The sequence below is a fragment of the Sus scrofa genome, chromosome 18 (assembly GCF_054392235.1).
Source record: "Sus scrofa isolate SSC_HxYL_T2T_F1_AM1 chromosome 18, Sscrofa_HxYL_maternal_Yorkshire_Landrace_v2.0, whole genome shotgun sequence".
NCBI classification, from domain to species: Eukaryota; Metazoa; Chordata; class Mammalia; order Artiodactyla; family Suidae; genus Sus; species Sus scrofa.
In genome coordinates, this window is record NC_139400.1 from 60,793,834 (window position 1) to 60,818,623 (window position 24,790).

The 24,790-nt window shown below is 41.6% G+C and overlaps 1 long non-coding RNA gene across 2 annotated transcripts in view; it reads left to right on the forward strand.

Moving 5' to 3' along the window:
- Positions 1-24,159, forward strand: part of LOC146395095 (uncharacterized) — a 48,152-nt gene extending 23,993 nt beyond the window's left edge. Inside the window, exons 3-4 of one of the 2 annotated variants that reach the window (XR_014834351.1) lie at positions 22,093-22,485; positions 22,533-24,159. This is a non-coding gene — a long non-coding RNA (uncharacterized LOC146395095). Of the gene's footprint in view, positions 1-17,760; positions 20,745-22,092; positions 22,486-22,532 lie in introns of those variants that run through there. The other variant, XR_014834352.1, reaches the window with a different exon arrangement.
- Positions 24,160-24,790: the final 631 nt, after the last annotated feature.

Consider the following 24,790-nt stretch of genomic DNA (forward strand, 5'->3'; position numbering starts at 1 on the left):
TTTGTTTGTTTGTTTGTTTGTTTTTAGTAAGATTCTTTTTATTTTCCCACTGTACAGCAAGGGGGTCAGGTTATCCTTACATGTATACATTACAATTACAGTTTTTCCCCCACCCTTTCTTCTGTTGCAACATGAGTATCTAGACATAGTTCTCAATGCTATTCAGCAGGATCTCCTTGTAAATTCAGTGCTGTTTAATAACTAGTCTTTTTGTTGATTTTGTTTTTGTTTGGGGGGGGGACTGCCCCCATGGCATGTGGAAGATCCTGGGCCAAGGATCAAACCTATGCCACAGCAGCAATGTGAGTTTTGGTAAAGTGTCTGTTGTAAAACTATAATATGTCTAGACTGCAGTAGTACTAAAGCACATTTTAATATGTGTGGGAGAGACACCTACCTGAACGCAACCTGCCGCTAGGATACTCCTGTTTCTTGCACTTTGATTTTTCTGGTTGGTGGCTGTGATTTCCGAACTCATGCAAGTTTGAGGAGCAGTACTCAGATAAAAAGGCCATAAACCTCTTGGAGAGTGAGGGACATGGAAGCCCGGTCCCTCTCTTGAAATGCCTGGGAGCCTGGAGAGAGGAGGGTTGCTCTGAAAATGTGGCATGTGGGGCCCTGGGGAGACCAGTTATTAGACATCAAGGTGCCCAGACTGTGGAAAGACCTTTCCGTGCTGTGCAGCTTTCAAAACATCATGAGGCTTTGAATAGTAGCTCCTGTCTTGTTACCAATGTGAATCAAAAAACACAGGAATTATTTTGGATGGTACATTCCCCTTGGGACTTATGTATGAGCCTAGGGCAGTCTGGGAGCCAGTGCTGCCATTCAAGTTGATTTAGAAAATAAGAAAAAATTATTTTAGGTACCTTAAATGAGAGTATAAATTTGGCCTGAAACCTTGGGCAGGTTATTTTGCCTTTTTAATGCTCAATTTCCTCATCTGAAAAGTAGGAACTACGATGTTTGGAAACTGGTGGTTGTATGTGTAAAAATCATATCTCCATGTGTTGGGTAGCAAAAGAAAAAAAAAAAATCTGGGCGATCTGACACAAAATATGACCATATAAATAAGATTGTTGTTGCCTGGTGATCAACTACTGGGTCTCAGCGCACGACGCTCAATCAATATTATATGAGTTCTCTCCTGCCAGCTTCCCTCTGAGTTCTCTATTACTTTAAGGTCATCTTGCTGTCAATATTTGTATTCTCCCATGTTCATTTTAATAGACCTTTACGACCATACAGTTATGCAGTGCACAGTATTTTGATGGAGCAACGTCATCATTTTGTCTACTAGTCAGGCTTAGGGTCCTTGTGATGGCTGTTCTGCCATCTGGTTTTCTCAGCTACTCCTTGGAATTCACTGCAGATCTGCCCCAGGAGAGAACTGGAGCTCTCCTTTCCTCAGATAAAATGACTCTGCCAACTTTACTTTTAGTTTCTTATTTAAAAGATACGTATAGACACAGGTACAGGTATATAGTGTATTTTACCAGTGAGTTTACTCATTTACCTGAAATCTTGTTTAAAAGGTTTAAGGACCCTCACAAATATAGCATTGATAAGTGAGATAGAATTATGTTGAAAATATCTAGATGAGGAAATATGGGCTAAAGGAAAATAAGGCTGGGAAATGGGATGTCAGATGGTTTCAATAAAAATACTGAACATGTTTATTTAAAAAAGTGTCAGACATAGGTAAACAAAGTATATTAATGATAATCTTAATTATATGGCCATATTTTGCGTCAGATCGCCCAGCTTTTTTGTTTCTTGTGCTACCCAACATATGGAAATATGATTTTTTAAAAACCTCAATGATGATGCAGTTTATAGAAACTTCATGCTTAATCTGTTATATTCACTGGTAATTGTGGCACTAAAATGACTTTGTATGCTGGTATTTATCACAGGGATTCGAAAAGAATATTACATCAAACTTGACAGATCTGGGCCAACAGGTGAATCTTTATTGAACAAATTTATTTTAAGTAGTGGGAAGCTCAAGGGGAATGGTAATCACGTCCCTTACGCATCAGTGTTTCCAAAACGGGAGCCTAGAAGATTGTCTTCCAGGGTTTGAACACAGCAAACTTAATACTTTCAAAAAGAGGCATCTTCTCCCTAGAGTTGCTTGGCTTGCTTTTGTCAGAGAATGCTGAATTTAGTAGCATATACTTAAGTCATAAGCATGATAATAAAATGAAGGCCTGTGGGTCTACTATGCATGTTAGGAACTAAGAGCTTCCCAGGTACCACTGAAGTTACCTGTGCCATTTTTCACTCTCCCACTTTTTGCCTCCCTCACCGGAAGTAGCCACCACCCTGAAATCTTGGGTTTTCCACATAGGTGTGGATCTTTAAACATGATGTTGTTTACCTCACTTGCTCTTGAGACTTAAAAATGTTGTACCTAATGTAGTCCTCTGTAAATTGCTTTGTATTTGCCCATAATTTTAAGCTGAATAATTATTGCTAAGATTCACTCATTTTGTTTCATGTAGCTGCAAGATATTCATTTTCACTAATTGATACTTCATGTGACTATTCCACAATAATTTTTTTCATCCTCTTGTCAGCAGATACATGGACCACTTCCAATGTTTTTGAAATATCAAATAATGCTACTATAAATATTTCTGTGTGTGACTTCTGGAATACATACTCATGAGTACGTACCTGGAAACGGAATTTCTGAATTGCAGGGAACGCAAGTGTTCAACTTTCCCAAGTAAAGCCGAATTTACACTCCCATCAACAGCATATTTTGCTGTTTTCATTCTCTAACATCTTCTCTAACACTTGGTATTGTTAGAGAATATTTAACCATTTAACAAAATATGTTTTTTTTTGTTTTTGTTTTTGTTTTTTTTATTTTCCCACTGTACAGCAAGGGGGTCAGGTTATCCTTACATGTATACATTGCAATTACAGTTTTTCCCCCACCCTTTCTTCTGTTGCAACATGAGTATCTAGACATAGTTCTCAATGCTCTTCAGCAGGATCTCCTTGTAAATCTATTCTAGGTTGTGTCTGATAAGCCCAAGCTGCCGATCCCTCCCACTCCCTCCCCCTCCCATCAGGCAACCACAAGTCTCTTTTGTTTTGGTATTTACCTAAGCACAACCTATCATCTCTCTAGCTAGTTAGCAATCATCGGTCTGTCAACTCGCTCTATACATATACTCCATCTAAATCAGCCTTTTTTTTTTTTTTTTTCCAGCCGCCCCAGCATATGGAGTTCCTGGGCCTGGGATCAGATCTGAGCTGCAGTTGCAACCTATGCTGCAGCTGCAGCAACACCAGATCCTTTAACCCACCAGAATGAGCCAGAGATCAACCCCAGGACCTGCACTGCTGCAGTCAGATTCTTAAACCACTGTGCCATAGCAGGAACTCCAAAATTAGCCATTTTTAATTTATTTCCTGTGAAGGGCCTATTCGGGCTTTGCTGCATTTCCCATTACATTGTTTATCATTTTAGTATTAAATCATAAGGATTCCTTATATTTACTGATGTTAATTTTCATCAGTAATATGTGTTGCAATATCTTCATTCCAAATTGTGACTTATCTTTTAAAATATATTGTTTTGTCTTTTTTTTTTTAACTTGTAGTCGACTCGTAGTGTTTGAGATGTACAGCAAATCAGTTCAGTTATACATAAACATGTATGTATATAATACATTTTCTTTTTCCGATTCTTTTCCATTTTGGGTTATTATAAGGTACTGAATATAGTCCCTATAGGTATAGGGTGTATGCCGATAGTATATTGATAGGGCCTAATATACTAGGTCCTTGTTATCTGTTTTATATAGTGTTATCTGTTAATCTTGGACTCCTAATTTATCCCTCCCCCTCTTTCATATGATATTGGTCTTTGTCTTCATGACTTATTTTACTTAGTATGATAATCTCCAGTTATTATGGTGTCTTTTGAAGATCAATATGTCTTAATTTTAATTTCTTTATCAGTCTTTTATGTTAATAGTTTTTAGGTCTTGTTTTGAGAACTATTGTTCTGCCTTAAAGTAAGAAAGATAGTGTCATATTTTTTCTGAAAGTTCTAAAAATATACCTTTTTTAAGCTTTTTATATTTAAGTCATTAATCCACTAAATTTTGTGTGTGGTGTGAGAAAGAAGTTCAGTTTCATATATATATATATATGTGTCAAAACTCAGAACCAAACACCTAAAAAGGCTGAGTTTTCCTCTATATGAATTTTAACTCAGTAGCTAAGAAAATTTTCTAAAATAATAATGCGATATTTTACTTTTCTTCAGGAATAGTCTTACTCTTTTGGGGTTTTTGCTTTTCTGTGTTTGTTTTAGAATCTTATTTTGACAAATTTTATCAGAAACCTGTTGGAATTTTCACTGCAATTACATTGAACCTACTGATAAAACTGGGGGATGTGACCTACTACCCATGATAACAGTATACTTCTCCATTTAGCTGAGTCTTCTTTATGTCATTTCACAATGAAATATTCTAAATACTTTAATATTCTAAATATCTAAATGTTAACTATTTTAAAATTTCTGTACAAAGATGGGCTAGTTTATTAAGCTGTTGCCTCATCCCAAGCCCAGTCTTCCACACGCTGCCATCTGATGCTGGGCTAGGTCTCAGCACAGTGTAGTTCTCCTTTGCCAAATGGTTTCTTTTTAGATGCTGCAGTAACGGATATTGGAGGGAGGGTGGGGGATAAGGGGAAGAAGAACCCTGATCTTTGCTCTGCCGTCTTTGTCAGTATCCCCCCAGCAATGGATGTTTCCCACAGATCCCAGCGGTTTCAGTGTCCAGCATTTTTCTTCACGCTCAGATCCAACTGACTTGTCTCCCCTTTGAGGTAGAGTCGCCACCTGGGTAGGGGCTGCTTCACGGAGGCTGATATCCCACCATTTGGATGAGTTCTGGCCATATTCTTCATTAGTTGGAAGTACAACTAAAAATCTTTTTCCTTTTACTGTCGGTGGACTATACAGTCTTTCTACTTATCCGGCTCAGTTTCAAACCCTCCACGCAAGACCTCCCTCTCTTAGGAACTGTCTTACAAAATAAAATTATTGCTTTTATGAGCAGGTGTATATTTCACTACAAATTATTCCTGGTTTTGTTCTAACACAATAGGTTTCCTTTTAGAAGAGGCTTCTCTCTTGGTTTTCTTACAACATCGTCCCATTTTTCAGATCTAGCACTTCCACAAAAGGCCGTATTTAAATAGTCCGTGAAAGAGTAGCAATGTTTAGCACTTAAGAACCATCTCAGAGTCAGGTTTTGGTACCTGGGTTACCGGAAGTAGCAGGCGAAGGTGGTTAGACAGGTGTGTGGTGTAATTCCCTAGAGGTTAAGGTTTCCTTTGTCTCGGGGTACAGCGAGCCTAATTAACATGCTGAAAACACCTTCTCCACTCACACGGAGCTGAGAATATTTGCCGATGACTTCCCGCTGCCCACAGGAGCAGCCACAGAAGCTTGGGCCCTGTCTGTAAAAACCTGGATGTGGTTGCTCCATTTCCAAAACAGCTTCCATCTCAGGACATTTTTTTTGACATCCTCCTTTGAAGAGCTTAAAAAAAAGGTAGTGCTCTCTTTTGTCTTCTTGGCCTCCTGGAGTGTCGGGATAAAAGCCTGAAGGCTTTGCCTCTGAAAGAGTTAAAACAATCTGCAAGACAGAATATCAAATCCCCTGCTTCTCCCCCCAAGCAGGAAGGAAAAGTCGGAGCAAGCAGAGAAGGAAGGAAGGGGGGACCATCAGTGGCGGTAAATCAATCAGTTTCCGTGCTGTCCTCCCTTAAACCCAACCCTCAAGGCGAGGCGGGCCCTCTTTTCTGGGTTTCCAGTGAAATCCACACCAAGTTCTGCCAACGCTCTCCTGGCCGATGGTCCACACTGAGTCCTATTTATCTGGATTCCAGGGTCATCCTGTGGAAATGATCCACTTGCACAATTAGCAGATACTTAGTAATTTTATCCCTCTTCTCATTAATATTAATTAGACCTTGGAGGAGAAAGAGGAGCGGGAATGGCCTCTCTATCCAAGCTAATTAACTTTGTCTAGTTTCTATGAAAGTGAGAGTACACTTTATTAAAAACCATAAGAACTCAGGGGACTTTTATGTTCTGCTTAGGCTACACCATGATAACGTTTGAATTTGAAAGCATCCTAGAATTGCCAGTGAGAATAAAAGGAGCCTCACTGGAGAGCAAAGTCTCCAGCATGGTTTCCAAGGCACCCACTCAGTTGGTGGTAACATAGATTTGATGTTTTCATGCTATTTTGGGAAATGAGGGGCGGTTTCCAAGCCTCATATTTAGGACATGATAATATTCCAAGTGACCAAGAAAAGAAAAAGAACAGAAGTAGTTTTGACTTCTTTTTTAGGAACGCGATTGATATGTTATCAATACTGAAGCAGTGAGCTGAAACACTTGTCATCTAATGCCTAAGATATGTTTGGTTTCCAGCTAGTATCAGGAACATTTTTTTAACCAAAGACTTCATGAGACGTATTTACTATCCCCTATGAATGAAACACTGTAAGAAATACATAAGGGTTGGTAGCAATTAGAAGCTATGTCTTCCATATGATTTTTACCGTAATATTCATTAATTCATTTGTTCTTTGGACCAATTTCATGGAATACCTGCTATGCAGGAGGAACTTCATTAAGCTCTAAACTTTAGAAATCAATGCAGAACCAAAACAAAACAGTGTCCCATCATGCTTATGCTCTCTGTCCATGTCCTTTGAGAAACAGACACCCAGACAAGATTAAACATGTGAAGATTTTTTTCTGCTGATGAGATAGACAGAAAATGAAGAGAGATCTGGAAAAGCTGGAAGAACTATCAGACCACATTGCAAGGCTGCCCCCAAAGAGGAGAGAGAGAAGGAGGACTAAGTGGGACCTGGTCCAGACCTCAGCAGGGCCCCCATAAAGAAGCTGCAGCATAGGAGTTCCCGTTGTGGTGCAGTGGAAACGAATCCAACTAGGAACAATGAGGTGGCAGGTTCAATCCCTGGCCTCACTCAGTGGGTCAAGGGTCTGGCACTGCGGTGAGCTGTGAGCTATGGTGTAGGTCACAGACGCAACTTGGATCTGGCATTGCTATAGCTGTGGTATAGGCCAGCAATTACAGGTCTGATTAGACCCCAAGCCCAGGAACCTCCATGTGCCGCATGTGCAGCCCTAAAAAGACAAAAAGACCCCCCCCAAAAAAAAAGATGCAACATAAAGGAGAAGTTGCCTATCAGAGGAGCCCTACTTTTCTCCCAAATGGGAAACTACTTTAGTATCAGTGCCGTGCTCGTTTGCTGGTGGAGAACAGCCCATGGAAAGCATGGCTTTGACTCAAACAGGGCTGTAAATTTCCTAACACGTAGGGAGTTCTTGGTCAACTATCATTCTTGTACTGAGGGGCTGTGAAAGGCATTCTCATGGCTGCCACCAGCTCTATTCATGGTTTTATTGAAAAGATTAACAATTTTAATTTGTCTTCCTGACTGATAGTAAAAAAAAAAAAAATTAAAAAAAAGGGAATCTCATTTATGCCCAAATCATAAAGTGTTTTGAATTCAAACACTTTAAAATTCTGTTTTGTAGAATTCAATTTGGGAAGCTTTATTGCAAAATGTCTAAAATATCAAGTTTTTCAGTCCAAAGCCTAAATCTATTTGTGGCTTATATACTTGATGATTGGTTCCAACCTTGTGTATTTGCAAAAAAAGAGCAAAGCTTTAAAATCTTCTATAGCTGAACTGCATGTACAATATAGACTATAGAAGAAAAGCTTCAGGAATGCCCTAATATTACTTTCATTTCTTCTACGTGTCTTGAGTTGTTATTTTTGAATCGATATCAAAGTTGGTGTCTTTCCATTGTTGAAATCAAGGTCGCTGTGAATTTGAAGCATTTTTAAACCTCATTGATATCTTTTACTTCAAGGAATCAGTCTAATTTGAGGCCATTGAGTCTTACTGACCTTTCACCAATTTGGAACTTGATTTTTTGTTGTTCTTTGCTGAGAATAATTCTCTGTTTTCAGATGGTCTTGGGGCTTCAAAAAAATTTTTTTTAATATTTCCCATAAAAAAATTTTTTTACTGTAATTGATTTACAACGTTCTGTCAATTACTGCTGTACAGCAAAGTAACCCAGTTATACATAGATATATATTCTTTTTTTGACATTATCCTCCATCATTTTCCAAGACAAGTGATCAGATATAGTTACTTGGGCTATATAGCAGAATCTCATTGCTTATCCACTCCAAATGTAATAGTTGCGTCTATTACTCCCAAACTCTCAGTCTATCCCACTCCCTCCCCCGCCTCCCGGCAACAACAAGTGCTTCAAAAATTTGTTTACATTTTAAGTACGTTTGCAGTAGAAGTTTTGAAGGCTGTGTGGATGGTGGAAAGACCATGATTTTTGAGGTCAAACAGACTGTATTTGGGACTCACCTCTGCCACTTACTCATTTTATGCCTTTAGACAAGCTGACAAACTTTCTGAATTTGCTTTCTTCTCTATAATTTAGGGGTAACAATTTCCACCTTTCTAGCTGCTGGAAGAAAGAAATGAGGCAGCTACACAAGCTGACCCCAAGGCTCCTCATCCAAACTGTTGTGTTAACCAGTGTTTTGGCCTCCTTCTCAGTTGGGGTCACTGGAAATGCACAGGCTCCACGTGTGACCAGCCTGGGTCTCTGGCACAGCCCCTCCACAGCTGGTTGCATGGTGCCTAAGATGACAAGCCATGACTTCTTGGGCTCCTAAGGTCTTGTGCCCTTGCAATCCCTCCTTCGGCACACATGTCAAATGCTACCTCATCCTCTCATGCCACTGCTGTCTTGTGATTATAACAGTGGGAAGGAGTGTTGTCTGTAAAAGCCTAAGAGGGAGAGAAGTAAGGTCCCACCTGCCTGAACCTAGACCCGTCAGTGGTCTGCAGTCACTGAGGTCCTGAAATCAGGTGTTGCATGACTCCTCTTCTTGTCTGGTTTGCCATTTATCTTTGAAACCAAGCAGGCCCCTGTGGAGCCTTTCTAGGGGCCAACATAGCCTGTATTTCCCACCTGCCTCTTTTTTGTAGAAAAGCTTTAGCCTCCTAGGCCTTCCTTAAGTTCCAAAGAGCAGATTTAATCAGAGAAGTGAGAAAATGCAGAAAGAAAGAAAAGAGTCAAGCAAGACAAAATAATAGTTTAGCCATAAAGCAAAGTCAAGGACCTTTAGTTCAACCTCGAGGGCTCAATATTCTGAACAACATCCTTGAGCTGTTTTGCAGATGCTAAATCCCCCCTCCGCCCCCTCCAGGTGGAAGAAGTTAGCTGCATGCTGATCTTCAGCATGTAGACCCCAGACAAGTTGGAACCAGAAGACTGATGACTGAGATTCCCAAAACATCACCCCATTAACTCATCATCAGCTTAACAGACAACTGCACAATCTGATCACACACTCTGTGACCGTCTCCTTCACACTGTCTTTTAAGACTTTCCTGAAAGCCATCAGAGTTTAGGTCCTTTGAGCATGAGCTGCCTATTCTCCTTGCTTGGTTCTGTAATAAATGCTGTGCTTTCCTTCACCACAACCTGGTGTCAGTAGATTGATTTCGCTACACATTGGGCAAACAGACACAAGTTTGATTTCATAACATCTTCTCCATATAAGAGCTTCCTCTGTCGAGGCTCCCATATCTATCATCTCTTGCTTTTAAAATCCTGTTCATCCTACTCTCTTAACTGCATCCTTTAATTTCCCACCTCCCCACACCACCTCAATCATATACAGTCTCAGACAGAGGGTCCTTACTGTGCCAGGTACTGGAGTTGCAGGGGCTCAGGGATGCTCTCCTTCTGGCTTCCTGCCTCTCAGTCTGTGTGGCCTGAGCTTGACAGCTCTGCAATGCTCATCACTCATTCCTGGGTGAGATTCTCCTCTGAGCTCTTTGTGTTAGATATTCCTGAGAGACCCTAAAAGACCAAACTTTAGCTAAAAAAAATTTAAAGGTTTTTTGCACATGCAGAGCTGCAGATAAGTTTGTGTGTTTAGTCCATGATGTGTTTGCATTTTCATTCATGAAGTCATAGAAAGAAATACATGCTGAGAAAGGGAAAACTCTGAGTTTGTGTAGTTACCAGTTCTGTGGTCCTTGGGAAAACAAGACTGTGTTTGTTATATGCCTGCTGCTTTTCCGATTTATTCAACTTCTTGTATTTAACAGAGCATAGTCTCAGTTGCAGTGAGGGGTCTGGTGAGTGGAGGGAATCTGACAGTGCTGGGGAAGGTGGTAATATCTCCATACTCTGACAACCTGCACAGCCCAAGAGTTATTACTGATGATGATACCCAGAGATAGAGAGCACTGGAATGTCGAGAGCCAGGATCAGGTTGGGGTCGGCAAGCACTTGCCTTGGGTGCAAAATTTGTTATATATATGTATATATATATGTGTGTGTGTGTGTGTATCTCATATATAAATTATATACTATATAAAATTATATTATATATAAATATATTTGTATATAAATCATATATTATATATAAATTCCATTCATATATTTTTTCTTTTTATGGCTTCACCCAAGGCATATGGAAGGTCCCAGGCCAGGGATTGAATCCTAGCTGCAGCTGTAACCTATGCCACACCTGCAGCAACTTTGAATCCTTTAACCCGCTATGCTGGCCCAAGATCAAACCACTGTAGTCAGATTCTTAACCCACTGTGCCACAGTGGGAACTCTGAGTAAATAATATTTTAATACACCTGTTTTTGAAAACACAAAATGTATGCAAAAAAATCCATCATGAATGAAATGTCAAAATTTTAAATGAAGAGAGGGTTGGTACCAGTGCCTGGCCAAGCCATAATGGAGCCTGCAGCAAAGGGAAAAACCAGGAGTGCTTATTCTGGCTTTATTTCAATGTTTAATATTTTACTCATCATGGATATTTTGCATTCATTTGATTTTTTTGGAAAGATTGTGTGAAAGTATTATTTTTCTTCAACTGAGTCTTTTAGCACCCTCTAGACTTTGAGCCCAAGGCAAGTGTCTCCTTCACCTCACACTACTTCCAACCCTGCTGGGAGCCACTGGATTTAAAGGGAATTCATTTTGCTTCCTTTCATCTCCTGCCCACTGGTAGAAGTTAGTTATGGCCCAAGGGCCACAAAACTGCCATCTATCCGACACTGTATTGACAATATTTAATATTCATTTGCATGTGATTAGTTGGGCTTTGTAAATCAATCTTCTTCTCTACCAGAAATCCTTCGGGGGGAAGTTGAGTAGTACTAGAGTAAAGTAGGGATGAAAAAAATTAATGATTTTTAAAAAAATAGATTTTTCAAACACTATAAACCTTCAGGGTGTGTTTCAAGAATGGCTTTATTTTTCACTCCAACACGTTTTCTAAGTAGAGCGATAATCATCTTGTTTATGAGATTACTGTCTGGTGTTGTATCTTTTGCCAGTTGGGAGACATCATCTGTGTGTATGTGTGTGTGTGTGTGTGTGTGTGTGTGTGTGTGTGTATGTGTGTGTGTGTGTCCTCATTGGTCACGTATTACCCAGGTAAGCCTCAACTTCTCCAAGTCTTGATTAACTACATCCTTTCAATAGAAATAACAATAGATTCTTCCCAGGGGTATTGGGAGGAGCAAATTGAATTACAAGGGAAAGTGCTTTGTAAACTGCCACAGGGCTTTACAAATAAAATGAATTCTTTCCTTGATCAATGCTCAACCTCAGAGCTGACGGGGGTCTGCTGGAACTGAGGTAGATGTCTCTGCCAGAAGGCCGGAGAATGTCTGCTAGCGAGGTTGCGTTTTCAGTGGCAGCGTGTTGTTCTAAAATACACTAGCTGGATGGAACAATCATGAAAGGAAATCCTTCATCGTAAAGTTCATGCTTGTAAAATGCAAAGGTATTTTAAAGAGTAGCTTGCAGCAAAGTTTCCTGAGAAAGGTATAGACTTCAGATGAACTCTATGTAACTGCATGAGGTTTTCAATGATGGTCGTGTCAAAATAATAAACAAAGGAACAGAAATGTGACCCATGGAGATACGTGTTTGTTCAGGAAATGCAACAGTTGTACCAGTTCCTGAAAGCTAAGGGCCAATGCATCTTAGCTCATTGGACCAGCAATAGGTCACCTTGAATCTAAAAGTGTCCTTGCTATTGGAAGCATCCCTTAACACAGCGAGTGGGGAAATCAAAGCAATAAAATCATCCTTTAGGATTTTCCTCTGTCAGGTAAGGAGACACCATTTTTGAAGAGTAATTAATTTTAAAAAGTTCCTCTAGTCAGAGAATGTCAGTTTCTTTGGTTTCATTGCCCTGTTTGGTGCGAGGGGTAAGGAGCAGGGCTTTACAAGTCTGGTCTTTAGTTAAGCTCCCGGCAACTCCTGTAGAAAGGAAATAACATTCCTTACTGACTATACCGTAAGATGGTAGTGGTTGAACATGAAGTTAGAGCTGAGTCAACTCCCATCTGACAAGGTCCTTGAGTGGCATTACTTTGGTCTTTGGAAAACCTCAAGGCCCCAGAAGAACTCTCCAAGGAAATTAGCAATGCCTTGAAGGAGAAAGTAGGCAGGGCCTATACCAACCACTCATCCCAGATCCCAAGAATGCAGTTCCCAGCAGTGGAGGGTTTATTGGGCCTGTGGAGTGGTCAGGACTCCTAAAGTATTTGCCAAGAGTAAACTAAAATGTCTTGGTGGGGGAGGCTATCTTAAACAACACTGCTTGAGTTCCTGTTGTGGTGCAGTGGAAACGAACCCAGCCGGTATCCATGAGGATGGGGGTTCAATCCCTGGCACCGCTCAGCGGGTTAGGCATCTGCGTTGTGTGAGCTGTGATGCAGGTCACAGATGTGACTCAGCTCTGGCATTGCTGTGGCTGTGGTGCAGGCCGGCAGCTCAGGTCCAATTCAGTCCCAAGCCTGGGAACTTCCATATGTTGCAGGGCAGCCAAAAAAGAAAAATAAATAAGTAAAATAAACAACACTGCTTATTGGGCAGCATTTTTAAAAGTTGAGTATTGTGTAGAACCCATTAAAGGAAAGTAACAAATACCTGTTTTTTGTTTTTGTTTTGCTTTTTAGGGCTATACATATGGAAGTTTCTAGGCTAGGGGTCAAGGCAGAGCCGTAGCTGCCGGCCTACACCACGGCCGCAGCAATGCTAGATCCAAGCCACTTCTGCAGCATACACCACAGTTCACGGCAACATCAGATCCTTAACCCACTGAGCAAGGCCAGGGATCAAACCCGCCTCCTCACAGGTACTGGTCAGGTTTGCTTCCACTGAGCCACAACAGAAACTCCCACAAACCCCCGTTTTTGATTTAGATTATTTTTATTATACTGTTACGTAAAAGAAAGCACACATTGTGATGCACCGAGCAGAGTGTGGTGCGTTCGCAATGAGTTGCCAGCATGATGTGCAAGCAGGGACTGGGGGACTGGGGACACCCTTTCCACATCCCCACTGCTGGTTTGACTGTCCCTACTGAGGAGACTGCATCACACATTTGCCATGGAAAGAGGAAGGTCCCTCCTCTGGGACACAAGCTCCACTCTGTGCCCTGGCCTTCCTCGCCAGCGGGTGACGGGAGGATGGGATATCTCGCAGCTTCTCTAGTGTGATCTGGTCTCATTAGTTTCTATTTCCTAGGTTAAGCTGATTCCTTCTCTTTTTCCCCAAAGCATGATCGAAGACAGATGAAGATTGATGGAATCCAGTCTTACGACAAACGTAAAACTATATATAAATGCCCTATGAGTTTGGCTCTTTTACAACCATGAAACGAAAATTTTTAAATTAACTGCAAGTGCATAAAAATCATAATAGTGGCATAAATGATTATTTTTATTAAATGTTATTTTGGTGGAATTAATCATCCAATTTGTGTTTAACAAAAGAAAGGACCAGCCTTAGTTTCAATTGTATATTAGTTCATTTCTATATTTTACCTTAAATGATATTGATTTTAGAGAATGTCCGGTTGTCCAAGTTTTGATGAGCAAAGTGATATGAATAACTTCAAGCAGTTTTTTCAGTAAATAGACCCCCCTGTTTCACCAAAATTCTTGCAAATAATTCTTTTTTTGAGGGGGGGCATCCTTACAGCATATGAAAGTTGCTGGGCCAGGGATTGAACTCACGCCACAGCAGCGACCCAAGCCACTGCAGTGACAACACCAGGCCCTTAGCCCACTAGGCCTTCAGGGAACTCCACAAACAACTCTCGAGTGTATATTTTGATGGACTCTCACGTTGTAACTGGAAAACTGATTGGTTCATCTGAAAAGAAGGTCAGCATTGTGATGTTATTGAATCTGCTATATATAGTGTCTAATCCAATTACCGGAGGAATCAGAAAAAGAAAAAAACTTTATTGTAATTGTAGTAGCTGCAAATAAATTGTTCAAAGTTAGTGCACAGGAAGATGGCCTGGACTGCTTGCCACGCACCTGCCCGGGTGGGTACATGGAACTATTGCTCATCTCGTGCTGGCTCTTCAAGTTCTGTGAACTTGGCACCACACTGATGTGAGAACTCACACCTGCACCACTGTCCCTATTTAGAGCACATGATGAAACTGTTTTTTAAACAATGAGTTATGCATGATTTGGCTTCCATTCCATTCATTCATTCACTCACTCACTCACTCATCCGTCCAAAACTTAGTTCCCACATACTACGTGCCTGGTGTTGTTCTGGGCAATTACGCACATCAGTGAACAAAGCATACAAGATCCTTGTCTTCATGGAGCTGATGCTCCAGCAGAAGGAGACAGAAAACAAGACGCATTGATAAGCAAGCTTTAGGGACTTCCCACTGTGGCACAGCAGAAATGAATCTGACTAGTATCCGTGAGGATGTGGTTCGACCCCTGGCCTCGCTCAGTGGGTTAAGGATCTGGCATTGCCATGAGCTGTGTGTAAGTCACAGATGCAGCTCAGATCTGGCGTTGCTGTGGCTGTGGTGCAGGCTGGCGACTGTAGATCTGATTCGATCCTTAGTCTGGGAACTTCTAAATGCCACACGTGCAGCCCTAAAAAAGCAAAAAATAAATAAATAAATAAAATAAGCAAGCTTGAGAGTGTGTTTAAACATGATTAAGTGCATTTTTTAAAAAAAGGAAAAGTAGGAGTTCCCGTCGTGGCGCAGTGGTTAACGAATCCGACTAGGAACCATGAGGTTGTGGGTTCGGACCCTGCCCTTGCTCAGTGGGTTAAGGATCCAGCGTTGCCGTGAGCAGTAGTGTAGGTTGCAGACACGGCTCAGATCCCACGTTGCTGTGGCTCTGGCGTAGGCTGGTGGCTACAGCTCCGATTAGACCCCTAGCCTGGGAACCTCCATGTGCCGCGGGAGTGGCCCTAGAAAAGGCAAAAAGACAAAAAAAAAAAAAAAAAAAAAAAAAAAGGAAAAGTAGAACAGGACTCAAGGAGTGCCAGAGCTGAATGGGGCAGGTGCAGGGGGTTCAGCCAGGCCTCATGGAAACAGTGAGAATGGAGGTAACATACGCAGAAAGTCAGGGACCAAGCCGAGGGGCTCTCAGGGGAAGAGCTGTCTAGGCAGAAGGACCAGCTAGGGAGAATCCTCCAGGCAGGAATGGGCGTGATGTGTTCGGGAAAGAGCGGAGAGTGGGACATGAGTGAGTTGGAGGCACTGGTAGGACAGGAGGGCAGAGAAGTAAGGGGTGAGGTCTTATAAACTCCGGGATATCAGGGTCAACTCTTTGGCTTTTACTCTGGGTGGGGTGGGGAGCCCCTGATGCATTTTGAGCAGAGGCAGGATGTAGTCTGACTCACAGTTCAGAAGTGTCGCTCTGGAAGGATGGAGCTGCCTGCAACCAAGGTGGGGAAGCTGCAGGCAGAGCAGATTCAGGGGGTGGGAGAAATAGAGAGTTCAGTCCTGATCCAATTGACTTTAGGACATAGGATAGGATTTGAAGTGGAGGATAAACTGGGTACAGGAGCCTGGAGTTTGGGGAAGAGTCCTGGGCTGGAGATATGAATTTAGGAGTTAGTGTATGTAAAGATGGCATTAAAGCCAAGCGTCTGAATGAATGAGACATAGGAGAGTGGGTGTAGCTAGAGAAAAACAGGACCAAAGATCCTGACTCAGGGTCCTTATAATGTTTAGGACATGTTCACCAAAACTGTACAGAGACCTTGGGAGAAAGTTATCAGTCAGATGGTCCAGACGACACTGGAGTGATATTCCTCCAAGTTGTCACTAAAGTGAAAACATAATTGTGTGTAATGACAAAGAACACAGAGACCCCAGGATGTATCTGTGGACCCTCCCTCTTCTGAGAAATCCCGCCCCACAGGCCTCAGTCACAAGCAAGGTATTTCTTCAAATCGAGACGGAGTCGTGTGGTTCTACAATCATGCTCATTACTGACTTGCTTCAGAGAAATGATTTTCATATTTACACCCTTGTTCTATGCTATCCATATATTAGAAATTGTACATGGCGGAAGAGGCATAAAATGTAGCAGAGTTTAAAAAATAAAGAGTCATTATATTTTCCTTCCCCTCCCCACTGGTGGATCCCACTTGCCTTGGGGACCCTTAGCCTTGAGTAGCTGTGTTCACGAAGGCTCTTGTCTCCTGGGCTCAGGCGAAAACCCCCAAGGGGATCGGTTTTCAGACCCCGATGCTCCTATGAACTCTTTCTCAGTTCTAAATTCACCTGCAGCATCAATGCTTCCTTGCACCCTATCAGGACATCCATTCGTGTACTTTACAGACAATTCACCCAACTGGAACCTGACTCTGGAGCAGTGGCTTAAGGTGTACAAATCTCTAGGGCTCCAGGTAAAGGGACAAGATATCACTTAGGAAAGCCACCTTTAACGAAGGTGACTTTCTCTTTTTCTCATAAGTCCCTCCAATCTATCCTATTAAGAACTAATTTCCAAATAAAATTTTCTTTTTATGTTTACAAATTATTTATCAAAATTCATTATGTGTTTAAGCTATTTTGATTTATAATAATTACTGCATTTAGACATTTTAACTCTAGAGATTTTTAATCAGAGGAGATTAAAACTAAATTTTAATTCACGAACATATTTTTGTTTTAAAGACATCTGGGGATTTCCCTCTGTGGTGCAGTGAGTCAGGAATCTGATGGCAGTGACTTGGGTCTCTGTGGAGGTGCAGGTTCGATTCCTGGCCTGGTGCAGTGGGTTAAAGGATCTGGAGTTGCCGACGCTACAGGCGTTGTAGGTCACAGCTGCAGCTGGGTTTCAATGCCTGGCCCAAGAACTTCTATATGCCAGGGGTCTGGCCAGGGAAAAAGAAAAAAATCTGACAGCATAAGGAATAAAATATTTTTAAGCATTAAAATTGTATGAGGATACAATTCTGTGGGGTAAGTGTGATAGAAATATGACTTAAGTGGGAAATGCTTGATGTAAATTTTTTGGCAGTTGAAGAAATGCTCAAATATTTTAAAAATGGATGATGTTGGGGCAGCAAACTGCAATAGTGTTTTGTTCCATTTTAATAATATATTCCACATTTATCAGAATGTGGAATACATTATTTATATTTATCAGAGCAATGTAACAGTCCTATTTTAAAATGTCAACCTACACTATATCAGAAATCACATCCTTTGCAATTATTCGACATGAAAAAATTTTAGATATTTTTAAAAGGAAATGCATCATTTTTCAAACTCATTCAATGATTAGCATACTTTTCAAATTTCACAGTGACTCAAACAACTAGGATAACCTCAACACAACCTGCATCAAGAGATCTCGTCATCAACAATGGAAAACCCAGTTCTTCAGAAGCAGAAAGCGCTATGTTAGGTCAGCACTTTTCTTTGTAAGATTCTTTCCTCCTGTCGCTGACCTGAAAACCTTGATAAGAACTGATAGGAGAGCTTCTCGGTTGTGGGTTTTACACCAGGGAATATCTAACACATTCAACAATTAACTGCAGTGACGATCATGTCCCAGACACATTTCTTATGATGAGCAGAGGGTTTAACCCAGTGGCTTGGTGTTTCCCCTTCCCAAGGCCACCACTCTCAGTGTGACAACTGTCACTAGTGACAGCTGAATGGCTGAATAGGAGGGTTCTTCCATCTTGCCATCTCGCTACTGCAGCAACCCTCCATCCCAGTTTTCACTTGCCCTGTCACTGGTTTTGCAAGATAAGGCTGCCTGGGCAGCAACTCTCTTGTCTATTCCCCCTAACGTTTTGCGAACGGGAAGGGGCACTGGTTTCTTTCTCTCACTGTCACCAGCTCATCCTCTCTCTTCCATCACTTCCCATTCTCGCCTCAGTTCTGATCTCCTTCCTCATCTCCTTCCTCTCTTCCCAGCCTGGCTCTGACTTCTGACATCACCACCGTCTCTGATGAGCTGTTATGGGCAGGGGGATGGGAGAAGAGGCACAGAGGGGTACACAGTCTGTAAACAGTGGGCTCCCTCACCCTGGACAAGACCCTGCACTGCCCCCAGCCAAGGGTACATGACCTAGGCTTCCATCTCCTTTTCTCTGCCTGGAACTGTGGCCTGAGACATTCATCTCCATCAGGTGAAGGATGAAAGAGGAAGAAAGAGGTGACAGAGTCCAAACATGAAAGAACATAGAGGATGCATTGGGAAGAAAGACCCTGGGACACTTACTGTGGTACCCTGCTATCATGGCAGGTTGAAGAGGCGGAGGGTGGCCAGGTCTGTGATGTTCCTTAGGAAAAGGAAGTGAATCATATGGAAAGAAGGAGATAATCTGAATTCAAAGGAGAAGACGGGATAGCTTGACTGCTGGCAAGAGGGGCCACATTCTAGAACATAAGTGTGATTAGAGTGGGACAGGCATCTCCTCTGACTTTGGGAAACAGGTCCAGGTCAGTGCTGGTGGGACACCCAGAGAGCGCCCCCGCCCCACACACAGGAAGGGCACAGTAGCATGTGCGTTTTGATTGGTTTCTCCTGGAACCGCACTTGCCTTTGGAGAGGACCTGGTTTCCGTGAAGGTGTGCTGATGGGCTCTTTGTTCCACATCTAGCCTCATTTTGAGTAAGTTTAAGTACATTTTGAGGATATGTTTATTCAGGCTAACTCACGAGGAAGGATTCCCTTGGACTTTCCTGAAGATAGGCTGGTATGGAAACTCCTTTTCTACATATCCAGGTGGAAGGGGCTCCCAAAAATATACCTTATGTACCTGAATACATGATATCATTTGGAAAACTTCTGTTCTGAATTATGTATGTGTGAACATATGCATAAACATTTATTTAAAAGACAGAATGTTTTCATGCTTCTTTTTAAAATGTAAAGATTGGAGTTCTCCTGTGGTGCAGCAGGTTCAGGATCCAGCTTTGCCCCTGCTGTGGCGTGGGTTCCATCCTTGGCCCAAGAACATCCACATACTGCAGGTGTGGCCAAAAATAAATGCATAAATAAACAAGGTAAAGATCAAAAGAGAAACTGATCACAAGTGACTTCCACCTCAGCCATGGAAAAGCCACTAGCAGACAGGGATGAGGCGGGGGGAAAGTACAGCAATGACACCTTTGGTGAGGAACGGGTGCAACAGAGAATCAGCCTCTCCTAAGAAGCCTTTCTGACCTTCCCAGGACCTGCCCACTGGAGCCCACCAGCACTGCAATAGAGCACCCCTCTCTTCCGGCTGGCCTCCACCCCAGCCCATTTTCCTCTAGAAGAGTCGTGAAAACTGCTCTCATTGGTGCATTGATGTGGCCCAGTGAACTGTGGGTTAAGGAAGCTTCTGGAGCTTGCCTGAATGCATTTTTTCTTAAATGGAAAAGTTCATTTTGCATTTCAGACAACCAACTTAGGGTACAATCAATCATACCAAAGACGCCTTCATTTCTTCTAATGTGTTGTACTTGTAATTGACAGTCTCCGGGATTGTTCATCAATATTTCTTCCGTATTATTTTTACATATTTGAAATACTGTAAGTAGCATTCAGTGCATGTGAAATTATATTGTATGTAACAATTTATATTCTATGCAGTCTTTCTCCAATTTACCAGTTGCTTGATTTGGAAAATTGTTGTCTTGAAGTGGTAACTATTTTTCAAAGGACGTTGTATGAGGCCCAGCAATTCAAGGTGCATTTCATGGAAAAAGAGCAGAGAAGCAGATCACTCTGATTTCAGCTTTGTTTTCTAAAAGAGACCTAATATAGTTCTAAACATGCCAATTCATAGTTGTTTTATACAAAACAACAGAATTTGTACATAATAAAGAGCCAAAGTAGTTTTTCGGTGATTGCATGGAAGAGAATTTTCCTATGTTATATTCCAAAAGTGTACCTGGACATCTGGGATTTAATTCCTGAAATGTAAAACCCTGATGCACTGTTTCTTTCATTGAATCATTTCTAAACTTCTACATCAACAGGTACAATATTGTAACATTGCTCTCAGCTGACAGACCCAAGATTTAAATACGACTGAAAAAGGATTTTTAAAGTCAGTGAATTTTAATACCTTTTTCGTTTCGCAAAAACTGCATAAGAAAGGTGTGTGTTACAGAGAATGTGTTTCTTTTTTTTTTTTCAATTTACATGAACTCTTTATAAAAATTATTCAGGTCACAATCTCTGAGTACAATATGAAAACACTCAAATTAATTCAAAAAATAAAATTAATGGAGGTTGAAAAGTAGATGCTTCTAAATAAATCTTGAATGAAAAGGAAAATTAAAACCCAATAACAGACTATTAGATAATACACTACATACACAAACTAATGAGACATGGTCTAGAAAGTCCCTGACTGTAAATACCCTTCTTATTAAATGAGAAAAAATATCTGACTGAGCATTCAAGAAAATAATCTAGAAAACACAGGTGAATAAAAGATGCCATAAAGAAGAAAACAGAATTAAATGTTAACAACTAAAACCCCACATCATAGCATTATTTGATTTAAGAGCAGGTGATTCTCCACTGTTTTCAGTTCTGCTCATTCGAGGAGATTTACTAGGAGAATTGGCTTTGTCTCTTTTAACGCTGGGCTTTGGTTTGTCTCTTCATTATTCTGAACAAACACATCTTTATTTTAGGTCCTGCCTTTGATTTATGAAATGGCCCCTTCTTCCAGTAATTTCCTTCCTCCTACTTGTTCTGGTACTGATATTTTCACTTCTTTTCTTTTTTCTCATGGATACTAGTCAGGTTTGTTTCCGCTGAGCCATGATGAGAACCCCGATACTGTCACCTCCGTTTTCTGTTAGCACTCATTTGATGTGTCTTTGTCCATCTCTAAAATATATTTTTGCTTCAATTTGTTTTATGTGTTTCTTGAAAATAAGATTTAGCTATATTTTGGTTTTCTGACCCAGTTGGAAAATTACTCTCTCTCTCTTTTTGTTGGCTGCACCCACAGCATATGGAAATTCCTCGGCCAGTGATCGAATCTGAGCCACAGCTGTGACCTACACCACAACTGTGGCAATGCCAGTTCCTTAACCCACTGCACTGGCTGGGGACGGAAACGGCACCTCCTCTGCTGCAGTATGATTCTTAACCCACTGTGCCACAGTGGAAACTCTGAAAACTATTCTCTTTTATAGATGGAATTTGACCCATTTGCAAATTACTTCAGTTAATGCAATGTGTGTCATGCTGAACTATTTTTCTGTGCTTTACTTTTCCTGTGGTTTTTTTTGGGGGGGGGGTTGGGGGGGAATGTACTGATATTCTAGTTTGCATCTAAATCTTCTTTCGGCACACTTGGGAAACTTGCAAGGTTGAGACAGAGGCAGGGAGAAAGGTGTGTGACTTTAGTGGTCTCACAAATTAGTATCGCTCTGAGGCCCATGTGGTCTCTTTATCCCCCAGGCTGCAGAGAGGGTGCTCACAGACTCTTAAGGAGTCTGGATTCCCAGCAGCCACATCACTTGGGCACACTTGGGCCATTTCTCTGTGGCACCTGAGCATGTGTCATGGGTATAATCTCTTCCTTTGAACTAAGATTAAGCTGCTGACATTGGCCTGCTGTAAACAGAACTCTCAGTCATCCTCTTGAGCAATTTCTTTTTCTTTCTTTCCCAGAGATGCATTCCATAAAGAAGTACATCACAGCCTTCTTTCCCGAGTCCTGACCTGCAGCGGAGCTCCCAGGATTTCTCCTGCTTCTGTGTCCTTCTGTGGGACCATCTGCCACCGTTCGAGCTTTCGCTTTTCTTCCGGGGGACTCAGGCCAGACCACTTCCACTATAAGCTTTTGTTATGATTATTTCCTGCTTTCATCCTACAAAATCTGCATCTTCTTGATCAGGGATTCTCCCTGTAGATGGTAGGAAATTTACAGGGGTCATGTTGTTGATTTGATTTAATTTATTTATTTATTTATTTATTTTTGCTTTTTTAGGGCTGCACTTGCAGCACATGGAAATTCCCAGGCTAGGGGTCAAATCTGAGTTATAGCTGCTGGCCCACTCCACAGCCACAGCAACATGGGATCCGAGCTATGTCTTCAACCTACACCACAGCTCGTGGCAACACCAGATCTTTAACCCACTGAGCAAGGCAAGGAATCAAATCTGCGTCCTCTTGGATACCAGTCAGATTTGCTTCCACTAAGCCATGATGGGACTTCCCCTGGGACATCTTAATGGAACCCATTCCCCTTTTCCCTGCATCTTGTCCATGGGTCTCCAACTGCTCTACCACGAGATGGGGACTTACTTGGAATGGCCAAATTCCACGATGGAATCTAGAAATCTTTCCACAGTTCCTGGCCTTTCGATATTATGGGTTGTAGCTGTGTCCTTCCTCCTAGATCTGCAAAATTGGTGCCTGGTTCATATTAACTAATGACTTGCTAGAACAGCAAATATTAGCAATGGGGGTGGGGGTGGGCTGGGTTAGATAAGCCACCAGGTCCTGGGACACTGGCTCACATTCTTCTCTCCACTGACCTCCAACTATTTAAGAGACTGTGACTCTCTTCTCCCTCTTGTCCTCAAAATGCTCCTCTGCCCTCCCCTCTCCCTGCCAGGGGCTCAGTTTGGAAGGGAAACTCTGAGGTTAAATAATTAAGAAGATTTGCACTAATGGAATAATTTTTTAGCAACCTTCTTTTGTCTGCAGTGACTCCCACCTCCCTACTGAAGGACCACAATGCCAGGTTTTGAATTTACAGTTGTTCCTCAGAAGTGTTTCTAGAATCAACAAATGAAGCCAAATGAATCCAATGTGACAGTCAGTTGCCATGGAATAAACCTAATTCTTTAACTCTGAAAGCTGAATCCTCTTGGGAAAAGAATGATAATAAAAATTTCTCTTCCCAGAAGATTTCATTGAGCTGCCTTGGACTCATTTCTTCCAAGATTTCCCACTACCAGCCATAGCATTTCCCCCTTATCCCTCTTGATGGCCTAAGGTAGTTAATTAAAGCAATGGATCATTTAGGCTTCTTTTCAGAAATCCTGCATTAAACAGGTGTAGTGATTTCAAAATGGGCTTTTATGCATTACATCTTATTGTGTGTAAGTACCACACAATTACATTGAGACATGCACAGGCATTTCTTTCTTCTTCAAAGAAAGAGCATACATTAATTGAGCCATAGCATGGTCTGGGAGGTAAATATTTTGTGTAAACTGAAAAAAAATTCTGCCCTAGTAATATGCACCTTTCTTGTTTACCTGTATTTTCTGAATTTTCTACAATGAGCATGTGCTATTTTTCACTAAGAGAAAAGGGATACAGAACAAATCAGCTTAAAAATCCTTGCCACTGTCTTTAGGTCGTCAGTCTGCCAACTGAAAGCAGCGCCGTAGTTTTCATTGACTGATAGGAAAGTTTAGAAATAGCTCAAGGAGAGCAATAGTACATTGTGATTTTGAACCTCAAAGAGTGGCCGTGACCCAAGGTGCTGGGAAGGGAAATGGGTTCTGAGACACACAAGCAGATGAATGCAGTCTTGAAAGAAGATCCTGCTTATGTGACCCAAGCATTAACAGCAGATGTGCTTTTGGTGGCCTTTTTCATTGAATTCATTTTAAATGAGATGGCTTGGGTTACTAACCTTTTACTGTAGACACACTACAGTTGTATGGTAAAAGAAACAATTCACACAGTAAAAAGAAAAGTGTATAAGAAAAAGACAAAAAACTCCTAGCATGTCCCCAGCCCTCCAGTCCCCAGTCAATTATAATTTCTGTGTCCCTTTTCAGAAATATTCTACAGATAGACATATATAGATAGATTTTATATATATAAAATCAGATAGAGATATATAATACACATTAGGTCTACAGTTCTATTCCTACATCTTTCTATAACATACATGAGTATGTATATATTAAGGTAGTTATATATCAATATTGTTAAAGCAGCTCTTTGACGTCTGTGTAACATTCAGGGGCTTCCAGCAGGTGCTGATTCTGAGCAGCCTCCGCTGGGACATGGACGTGACGTCAATCAGGATGAAGCAGACCGAATCCCATGCCCACGGCACTCAAAACGGCCACTTTTTGAGGATGACAGAAGCAGACCGAATCCCATGGCCATGGCACTCAAAACGGCCACTTTTCAAGTGTAGGCCAGCGTCCAGGCGGCCTGGACAGACGTCACTCATCACCGACAGGCTCCGGGTGGAGACTTTAGGAAGCCCCTTCCTCTCAAGGCTCAGTTGTTTCACTGGCAGAATGAGGGTCAGGAACACGCAAGGTACATCCTAAGGCTCCTCACTCACGGATACTCCAAATAACCCAGGGCCTACAGAGTCCGGAGCCTGTTTTTC